This window comes from Oratosquilla oratoria, chromosome 27, assembly GCF_046742065.1.
Source record: "Oratosquilla oratoria isolate Oo_2021 chromosome 27, ASM4674206v1, whole genome shotgun sequence".
In the NCBI taxonomy this organism is placed as follows: Eukaryota; Metazoa; Arthropoda; class Malacostraca; order Stomatopoda; family Squillidae; genus Oratosquilla; species Oratosquilla oratoria.
In genome coordinates, this window is record NC_134803.1 from 47,871,378 (window position 1) to 47,881,850 (window position 10,473).

Sequence of the window (10,473 nt, forward strand, 5' to 3'; positions counted from 1 at the left end):
AAGCAGTTTTGCATTTTCAGTGTTTTACAATAACCTCTTCTTGGTTTTTCATCCTGTAACAGCAGATCCTCTTTCCATTTTGTCTTAATATCTTTTCTATCTAAATATCAACACATCACCTCTTCCTTTGCTCCAGTTCGGAAGTCTCCTTTTTCACTCTCTCCTTGTATGTTTTACCATTCACATTTGGGACCCTCTCTCTCTCTCTCTCTCTCTCTCTCTCTCTCTCTCTCTCTCTCTCTCTCTCTCTCTCTCTCTCTCTCTCTCTCTCTCTCTCTCTCTCTCTCTCTCTCTCTCTCTCTCTCTCTCTCTCTCTCTCTCTCTCTCTCTCTCTCTCTCTCTCTCTCTCTCTCTCTCTCTCTCTCTCTCTCTCTCTCTCTCTCTCTCTCATGGAATGAAATGCCATTCTTCTTCTTATATTCATAAATAACTACAGCCCAATTTCAAGATTTTGGATTTATTTTTATTGAAATAAATATTTCACTCCTGGCTCCATTCATAAATGTTATCTAGGTCTTCATGTAGTAGTTTAAAATCATCTTTGTTTTTAAATTTCTTCATGATTGTGGCATCATATGCAAATAAATTTGTATAGCTACATATTCTATTCAGCATAGCATCACTATACAGGAGGAACCTTGCAGGTGCCTAAGTCAAGTCCCACGGTACCCCACAAGTCACTTCTCTCCAGTCTGGCTTTTCCTGTCTTACCTCCCGATAGTGAGAAGTTTGTGACGTTAAACCATATCATCATCATCACTACTGTTTGTATGTGTCAGTGTGCTCCTAAAATCTCCTACATTTCCCAACCTTCATGTTCATTTTTCATGTGTTACCTCGTTAAAACCCTAATCCAAGTATCTAGGTATACACAATCCACCCAACCCTTTCTTTCGTGCAGCACACAAGCCACTCTTGAATAAGAGCTTAGTAGGTTGGTTACACAAGACTATAGTTTTCCAAATCCAAATCAGTTATTAAACAAGATTTGTTTCTCAATTTTTTCACATATTTTGGCTATTGTACTGGTCACCTAATTGTAATGTATAGTAAAAGAATTACATTCATTATCCAACTATCATACTTATCTTTGAAATAACAGGTTTAGCCAGTGACCTTACAGTATGGGTATGTGTGTAGTTTTGATGGTTGATATACACAGTTAATTTTTAGCTATTACATTTAATTGGTAGTGTTATCAACATGCCGTGGCCAAATGTAATATCTTTGGGGTATTAATTTATTAATTTTAATTTGTGAAATGGCCCCAATAATTTTTTTACCACTCTTTAATTATATAAAAAAAACAATAATGCTTCTATATGAAAGAGATTAGAAACAAGAATCACATATCAAGAGAATAATGATGAAGAAGGAATGTTGGGAAGGTGTAGGCTGCGGGCAGCCAGTCACAGTGCCTGTAATGTCCTGATGTTAGAACCAATCAGGGTAGAAAGGATTGAGTGAATGAACAGGTTCATATGAAAGAGAGTTAGTAAGTAAACGAGTGAAAATGATAAAGTCAGTGAATGAGAGTAAATGAACGAGAAAGAGCAAGTGAAATTGAGGGAACAGGAAATTGAGAGACCATGACATAGCTCTCACTTCACTGTAAGGTGATGTGTACTTGAAAAATAGCAAGGCAGGAGTGGTGGAATGGTGTTGGCTGCAGGCAGCTAATCAGTCCTCCTGCACTTTGCAATGACATACCAGGCATGATAGCCAGCATTTGGAGCATGATTTCTCCTTTTAATACAAAGAGAGTTGATAACTTGTGATTGCTCCCTTCCTCCTATTGATATAACCTGGTGAAATAGGCTTTCCCAAACAATAGTCCAATGTTTCTTCCCAGAAAAATGTATAGGAGGGCATGAAGGAAACTATTATTGTTGTATAATATGTGTAAAGATGAATGTTGTACAAGCTAGTGGTGGTCCCACAAGATAGACATCAGAGGGAATCATCTCTTCAAAACTAACACCCTCATTGCAGCCCCTGGCCTAAGATTTTTGTCCGTCATCTTCAGTTATTTTCTCCCTGTTTGTTCACACAAGGAGAGTTGACATGTGGTGACTTTTCCTCTGGTTCATCCTTTCCCTCCCACTAGGTGGTGATATAGAATTACTGTGGGGTTTCAAGTTCCTCATCAGTAAAATTCATGGCAACAATTATATTCAATGGAGATATTGATGTTTAGATGAGCCATGAAAAGGATGACATATTGAGGAGGGACAGGGAGAGGAAAAATGGGAGGTTGTGATGATGGGAGTGAAGAGAGATATCAAGTTGGAAGAAGAGGAAATAAGAGAAGGAATGGCCATGATTATAAGAATTATAAGTGAGGGGATTGAAAAGAGTGACATTGAAATGTCATACTTCTCTCCAAAAAACAAGAGAATGGGATGAAGTAACATACAAAGAATTAATAAGAAACACAACCAAGCAACTAGGTGACTAATTGTGGAGTGGTGAATTTGTAGACAGATGGAAGTGAGGAATCCTGGAGCAACATATTGTTGAACAGCAGTGAATAATATAATGATCCAATTGGTAAAGGAATAGACAAAATATAAAGATGAAGATACACCTGCAAGTGCAAGGCTGGATTTGATCTTAACCAAAGAACCTGGAGTGATTGAAATATTGAATTACCAGTGTTCAGTAGGTAAGAGTGATCATTTAGTCTTTGCTGGAATTGGGGAAGACATAAGGGAAGTAATATACATTCAAAGAAGATGCAGTTATGCAAAATCTGATTTTGCTGAACTTTGAAGAAATGTGTTGAAGTGAGTTCAGTAAAACTAAAGAAACAAGAAAAAAAGGGAAATCTTCCAAAGAATATACAACGCAGGTATGGAAAAGTATGTGCCAAAGATGAGTGGGCAAGAAGCACAAAGAAAGGCTTGGTTCACTAAGAGATATGTAATGGCAAAGCAAAAAAGAGAAGGTATGGGAGAGATAGCAAAATATAGAAGGATAGAGAAGGAATATCCAAGTTGAAAGTGAAAGGGATGTATGTGAAGAAGCAAGAAAGCAAGCTGATTTAATGAATAAGTTTCTAATTGGTATTCAGTAAGGAGTTTGAGGGAGAAATGGGTGAAGATAAGATGTTATAAACAACTTAACAGTAGAAGTATGTAAAGTGATTAAACTTCTGGAGAACCTGAAACTGAAAGGATTCAAGACCATTTGGGATCTCAGATTGGATATTGAAAGAGTGTAGAGAACCATTAGTATACTATAAATCGACTGATTGAATGTTCTCTGGAAGAACTGAAGGTGCCACTGGACTGGAAATATGCAAATATAGTACCAGTATTTAAAGGAGGAAAAAAGGGGGCACTCTGAATTGTAAAATTTATGTCCTTGATCAATATAATAGCCATAATGTGTGAAAATATTGTAAAAGATGGGTGAATAACTTAGAGGAGAAAAGAATCTTGGTTGACAATTAATTCCAATTTAGTAAAGTCTTGTGTAATCAATCTACAAATTTTTTTGTCCAAGAGTTGTTGATGTGCTGCATGAAAGAGATGGTTTGGTGGGTTGTGTATCCCTAGATATTGAAAAGGCTTTTGACAAGGTTCCACACAAAAGATAAACATGAAAGTTGGAAAAGGTAGGAGGCCATAAAGGGAGTGCTTTTTTATGTAATAGATGCATGCAAACAGTGAGAGATGAACGATGTCAAGCTATTGGGCTAATGTCTAATAAAGTTTGATAGAGAAGGGTATTTTGGTGGTCAGTCATGGGGTACTTATTTTTTTATCCGAGTGTGGTGCATGTGATAGGTTGTAAATGTTTGAGCAGTATGCTGCTGGTGTAGTTTTTCAGTTGGTTGTGTTGGTATGGTGTAATGAGAAAGGTAAATAGAGTTAAGTATTGCATAGAAGTCCTGTCATATGTGCTGTTCTAGGGGAGGATTTTGATTTTTGTGCACAAATGTTCTAATGGGATGGTTTCAGTGCATTCTGTTATTATCAAAGCTTTATTGTATAGTTTTATAGAGATTGTAAACTGCTACAGAAAGACATGGATAAGGTTTATAAATGGAGCTGGGAGTGGAAGATGAACTTTAGCACAAAGAATGTAAAAGCAAAGGAGGTCATATAAAGACATGATGATGAAAAAAAATTAAAGTCTAATTTGCACCAGACTGGAATATGCAGTAGTAGTGTGGTTGCCAACAACTGGAAAAAAAAAAAAAAAAAAAAATAGAATACAAAGGGCAGCAACTAAGATGATTCCAAAATTGGGTGATAAGACATATGAGAAACTGAGAAAGCTGGAACTTTCCATATTGGAGGAGTGAAGAGAGAGGTGATAGATAATGATATTTAGATCAGGAAAAATTATAGAAAAAGGAACAATGAGGATATGTGGGTAGACACCCAATGAGCACAGTTCCAACCCTGTGTACTATAATTAGGTAAATACATATATACATACATACCCTTACGATTAATTCTCTGTCTGTCTCTCTTTAACATACAGTTAAAATATAAAGTGTAGAAGTTTTGGGTACAAGTTAAACCTTGAAGTATACTATTATTGTATTCTTTTAGGTGAGGACCTCATGCCAGGAGGTGATTATGTACAATCAAGGTCTTCCCCAACACCCAATGTTCTCAGACTTCCAGGGCAAGTAGAATTTACCAGTGACTGCTGAATTTGAATGAGAGTTCCTTTTGTGCAGAGCACAGTCAAAACTAACCAACTACTTGAGACACTAATCAAGTAACATATTGAGTCATTTCCCACTTTGCTTACCACAGTCTGAGCTCATGCAATGACTGCTAGTTTCTACTACTTGATCTGGTAGACTGAGCACATAAAGCAATGGTTCCTTGTTTATTGTGAAACACATCCTGGCATAACCACCTTACTTTTTCTGTCAGGGGTATGTAATGATTATTTTTTGGTGACTGATTTATATACAAGATATGAAAAGTAGTACAACACACAACTTTCGAAATACTGTTACATTTTTCTGGTTCATGTGCATGATTAGGTGAAATTAGAATACATTACAGATATGATTAACAATCTTTTCACATTCAGCTGTAACCTGATTTCATATCCTGAGGTAAACGATTACTTGGGTTTCTATGAACAGAACTGTTAATGGATATAGTTGGCATGCTGAAAGAAACAATTTCTTCTTCTTTTTTTTTCGTTTTTATTTAATTTTCTTGTACTAAATGTAGTCAAATACAAACATCAAGACAGAAATTGTACATGTACCTAAGGTCCTTTTCCCCATATAATGGGGGGATGACCAAGTCAAAGCACACAATTACATCTAAAACAAACCAAACCCATTTAACCACCCCTCCCAGCTCAGCACCTTAGGGATGAAAGTTTGCCTTCCTCCCTACCACACTATGTGGGTTGTAAGTGGTACAGTGAGGCACAGCTCTTCCACTTTGTGGATCCCAGTAAACATGAAGTTTAGTACAAATTGTTATCCAGATAACTATAGGTTAGTTTTAAGTTAGGCTGAAATTTCCCATGACCTTTCCTTGGAAGACTACAATTCTTAGAGCTAAAAACAGGACTTGTAACCAAACAATAAGTACCCCACAAAACAAATACACTCCAATGCAGGACAGAAACACTCCCACAACCCAAGACAACTATGCCCCTATATGGATTCACACTTGACTAACTTGACCTATACATGAAATAAAAAATACCATGCCAGCAACATGATAGTATCCACAAAGATAGAAATGATGGAAGACTTCTGGCCCTAGTTGTATCAATAGTAATGATAAACACCTAGAATATGGACAGGAGGGTAATAGTGAAATGAATGAGGGTTTGAGATAGAAACACATTAAGAGGGGTGGAAGAGAGTGGGACAAGAATGTTTGTGAAGAACCTTGGATTTAGTGAAATGAAGTTTTAAGTTTTGATGGCCAAAATCCAAGAGGAGCATGGACAGTAAGGAGAGGTTTAGTATAGGAAGGAAGTAGTTGACTTCATCCTGGTGACATACTGATTTCAGCTCTCTAGATGGATAGACTTAATGAAATTGTTTGGAAACAGTCATAATAAGGCCTACTGGTATAGACCAGTCTTGAAGGTGTTTAGGAAGAGGATGTGATGCAAGTAGGAATCAAAATTGGGGGTATCAATTTGAGACCCATAGAGCTGTGGGAAAGGTCTTGGGAGGGTGGATATGCAGATGGGGGAACAATTATAGGGTCACTGAAAGGGTGATGAATGAGGGATTGAGCAAGGAGGGTATGTGGGAGAGGACAAAGAAAGTGGATGAAGAATGGGGTGTGGAAGGGGAAGAATGTAGGAGGGTTGAGGGGCAGGGTAGGGTAGGGAGGGGATGGACTGGATTAAAGGGAGTTAGAGCCTTCTTTTAAATCTTTTCTGGAGATCAAAATGTTCTACCACCTTACCTTCCTATTTTCCCAGATGGGATCTAGCCAGTCTCTCCTTTGCCTGTCCAAGTACTAATATATTTAGACCATGGAGTGAAGATTGGACAAAATAAGTAATGTTGGAGAGTGAATGAAGAAGTAATGGAGTGAGATAAGATTGGAAAACAGAAAGGCCAGGTGAACAATAAAACGGGAAATTTGAAGGAGGGAGTAAGGGGGTAAGATGAGGATGAAGAACAGAAGGGCTGAGAGAACAGTAAAAGTAAAACTGAGGGAGGGTGTGTTAGGTTTGAGTTTCAGAGGGATCTATAATAAAAAAAATAATTGTGCTTGTATGTCAGACTGGTTTGAGTGGAACCTGAAAAAGATTGATGTTTCTCTTTCTCGGTAGTGTTGTATTAGGGTTTCTTCCTGGGGGTTCCTAAGGTTGATCATTAACCTTGCATATTTATCATTTTATTAACTGATTGAGAGGAAGACATCTTAGACCACAGTTGAAGTAAAAGAAATGTTAAATCTAGGTTGGGTTAGATTACCTTGAGATCTGAAATAAAGATAATCCTTGTTTATTAAGTGTATTTTCAATATATGAAGTAAAAAACCAGTGCAAGTATGAACAAAGTAGTGCATGAAGTTGTACAGAAGGTTCTAAGTTTCAGAATCCTTCATGCTTAGTACAGGTGTTGGGTTACTATTGGTGTATGGAAATGAACAACCTTATGTATTCCCCAGATTTCATCTTGATTTACTACATACTGGAATTTGTCAGTGAAGAACCTCACCAAATAGTGTAGAGCCAAAGCCTGCCATACATACAAACATACATATGCATACCAAAAGGCCTTTCCTCCGTATAAGAGGGGTGGCCAAGGTAAAGCATACACCCACCTTATACCCTTCCCACATCCATTGAAAACCCATTCGTTGCCCATACCATTTTAGTACCTTGTGGATGAAGTGTTATCCTTATTTGCCATGACACTGTTTGGGTCAAAGGTAATGCAGCAAGACGGCTTGCCATGACAGTTAAAAAAACCCAAGTCAACAGTTTTTAGCTCTATGCCACTAGATTTTATTGTTATTATTAATATTTTTCCAATAGCACTCATCTTTGTTTGAAAAATGAAATACCAGTATGTGTATACGAAATTATAAAAGATCAGAGCTTGAAATGATTCAGTGATAGTCATGTGTATGATTTGATGAAATATGCCTTCACAGTGTAAGGTCAGTGTTAAAGAAATTTAACTGTTTAAAGAAAAGAATGTCCTTGAAATGGTGCAATTTTAAAAGTATCACTATGTTCCTTTAAAACCATGTTTTATATGAAATTGATTTTTATTGTATTATGGACATCATTGTCCTAGTGATTGTTATATAAAAACACCACATGTGCTATGAATAAATACTATCTGATGTGTTTTGAGTAGGACTGGGTATGTGCTTTTTATTGGCTTTGAAAGCAATGGCTCTTAGCTGAAAAAATTAAATCAGTGAGCAGAAAAAAGCGTAGCCTATTCCTGATGTTTTGTAATAGCCATTTTCAAGGATTTTTTCTTTTTTTCCACTTGCTTTCATGTCACGTAAATGTTATAAGATTGTATTGTGGGTATTTGCTTTACAAATGTTCATTTTATAGAGAAATATTGAGGTACTTCTTTTGGAAATTTGTTTTTTGTGAGGCTCTATGCATAATAGTTTTTGATAGTGTTGGCAATGGTGTTTGTGTGTATACATGTTTGTGTGTATGTGGTTGTTGTGCATGTGTTTCTTGAGATGAAAAAGCAAATAAAATTTCCTTTTGCATAATTGGTGTTTTAATGGAAATCCTTTCTTAGCTTGCAATTTGTAGTGGTTGAGATTTTATTTTATTTATTTATTTTGTTTTATTTTATTTATTTATTTTTATTATTATTTTTCAAGATGTAACCCCCATTGAGATTTTACAACCTTTATATTGTATGATTAACAAACAGTAGGAAGAGATTGCAGGGGTATCCTGCACCAAAATATTGTACAATGGATTCCCCATAGGAGAATACTTTCACCTGCATTGTTCCTCTTCACAGGTGATCTCCCTACAACAAATCCAAACAAGAACACCAAAACGCTCATCACTGCTGATGATTAATGATAATATCCCAGCCCATCAACCACAGAATAGGTGAGAACACCCAAACATACTTAGACAAACTAGAACAATGGAGCAGTGGTTATGACAAAATAGAATGGGAGCATTTCTTCAGAAATCATCAGTGACACTGTTTATCCTGGGTAACCATGAATAAAAATAAAAACATCCAAAACTAAGATTAAAAAAAAAAACACTCATTGGACAAGAGTCCCAAAATCCTGGGCCTCACTTTTGATTCATGTCCTTCAGTCCACACATCAAGGACCTAAAAGTGAAAATCAACACAAATAAACACTAAAATCAATAACAAGCACAATTTTTTTTTCAGAGGGAAATAATCAGTCAACAAACAACCACACAACCAGTATGGTTCCTAACACTCATAACAGACACCCCTTATATAAACTTCACAAAACTTAGGTTGAACCAAAACCACCCTAGTGGAACATCTACATTTTTTAACTAAGGTCCACCCCATAGAATAGTACATCAAAATGATAGGGGCACAGTTCAATGCAATATCTCTCAGCCCCACACATTCATCCCATTATAACACAAATTCAACCAAATGAGTGACACTGACACTAACAGCATACTACTTGAGCATGTACAGCAACCTGCAACACATCTGTATTTAAACACACTCATATCACTAAATAAGTACTCCAAGACCAACCACAAACCTCTCCCAAACATTAGCCCTGCAAAGAAATTGCTCCCATAATAAGTAAGAACTACAGTAGCACATCTACATTCAGTCCAGCATCCAGCTTTAAAACAATACCAGATCCTGATCACCACATAGAAGACACCAAACACACAATTTTACATTGCCCTGCTCTAGCCTTTAGACAACATTTTTTTCCCATGACATTTGTGGCTCTATCAGGTGATTCTTGCTGACTACGTGGTTGTCTCCTGTGAAACCAACTTCCCTAACAGTGGGGGAGGAAGGTAAAGAATTCCAGGTTTCTACCTGGAGGAAGACCAACTGAAACATCACATCCTTGTAGTACCCTCTGGGATCAACTCTCACCAGGTAAGTCAATGCTAAACATAAGGTAGTGACTGAGATTGACTGTATACCCAATCACTGGCATGGAGGTGAGTGAAATAGCCTAGAGGCAGCCAGGATGATAGGAAAAAATGCTACCTAGATAGCACTTGCATGACTGCTAGGCACCACAGTCTTGCCTTTGCCTCACTAGCTCCATCCAGCTTATAGAAGTAAGTAAATATAGGAGATAGAATGAACATAAATGATAACCCATTTAGCCTGAATGGACAACTTCAGTGCTTTTGTTTTGGCTAACAGGCAACTTGATGTAGCTGGTTGTTTGGTATATGGTTTATCAGTTCTAACCTTGTGGATAGTTTTGTGCTGCTGCCATGTATGTTATTTCGTGTGCAAGACCAGATAACAAGGTGCAGTGATGGAGACTAGTATGGACGACAGTTTATTGTGGGGCGCCGTGAAGGTGTCTGCGCAGATATTAGGAATACAGACGCTCCTCTACTTACGTTCATTCGTTTTACGTTTTTTTCGATTTTACGTTTGAACTGATTGTAAAAAAAAAAAAAAAAAATTGTAATTTTTTTTTTTTGTGAATTTTTGAGTTTAGCGCGCTCTCCTTAGTACGAGACTTTCAAACGATACTTACGCATGACGCTGCGTCAATTGTTGACATGGCACAAACGACAGACTGAACGTGGCTTGCCTCCTCCTCCCCCTCCACCATCTCACTTTGTTGCTTGAATTTAATTTATTTGAAATTAATGTTATTATTTTACAATGTTATGTTTATAATTAATGATTTAGGGGTGTTTTATAAGATACGGTAATAGAATTTATGGATGTATAGTACAGTATGAACGGTCATACATTACTGGAACGTACAGTAACAACTTACGTTCATTTTCACGTTACGTTCGGCCGTTCGG